Below are 834 nucleotides of genomic sequence, written 5' to 3' on the forward strand. Positions count from 1 at the left end.
AGCCAGGGCAAAGGGTCTGTATACTTGATGAATGAGAGATCTCAGTTTTTAATTTTTCAATAAATTTACACAAAATTATAAAAACATGTTTTCACTTTGTCATCATGGGTTACTGAGTGTACATACAACAATTCATTTGACAACATAATAAAGTGTGTGAAAAGTGAAAGGGTCTGAATACTTTCTGAAGTCACTGTATTGTAAACACACAGTAGAAATATATTTAAAATATATATATATACACAATCATAAGACACCAAGAAAGGGGTACTTACAGGTCGTCCAGGCATTCCAATTTCACCCTTTAATCCAGGAGGCCCGTACTGGCCCTACAACAATCAATCATGAAATATAGGAAAATGTGAGCTGACTGGAGAATGAAGTGGAAAAAAAAAAAAAATTATATATTATATTTTAATTTGAAACAGTTTTGGTACATTAGCTTGAATATCTTAGATCGAAATGCTCAAACACTTACAGGGGGTCCGACAGGCCCAGAGGGTCCTCTGTCTCCCTACAAGCATGGTAAAAGCAAATTAGTTTCAACATCAAAAGTACAACCGTAACCCAGTACACAAAAGGCTTGAAAACAGGCAATCAACAGAGCACACACAGGATCAAAGCAGGAAACATGAGAAGTAGCAACATATGCTGTAGAGGAGAGGTATGTGAGTTCATTTGTATGTACAGTATGTTTATTATGTGTGTGAGAACATCAGACGACGTCAGACAGACTCACCTTCAGACCTGTTAACCCTTCCAGAGACAGAAGATTTCCATCAGGTCCGATTACTAAGCCTGGCTCTCCTTTCTCACCCTGAACACAGAGCAGCA

The 834-nt window shown here is 37.8% G+C and overlaps 1 long non-coding RNA gene across 1 annotated transcript; it reads right to left on the bottom strand.

Moving 5' to 3' along the window:
* Positions 1–213: 213 nt before the first annotated feature.
* Positions 214–818, bottom strand: LOC111648506 (uncharacterized). Its single transcript, XR_002760143.2, has 3 exons — positions 740–818; positions 479–514; positions 214–329 (listed from the first exon to the last, which is right to left on the bottom strand). It is a non-coding gene; the product is annotated as an uncharacterized LOC111648506 (long non-coding RNA).
* Between the last annotated feature and the right edge of the window lie 16 nt (positions 819–834).

Source organism: Seriola lalandi, unplaced genomic scaffold, assembly GCF_002814215.2.
Source record: "Seriola lalandi dorsalis isolate HSWRI2012SDOR001 ecotype SW California unplaced genomic scaffold, Sedor1 jcf7180002041443, whole genome shotgun sequence".
NCBI lineage: Eukaryota > Metazoa > Chordata > Actinopteri > Carangiformes > Carangidae > Seriola > Seriola lalandi.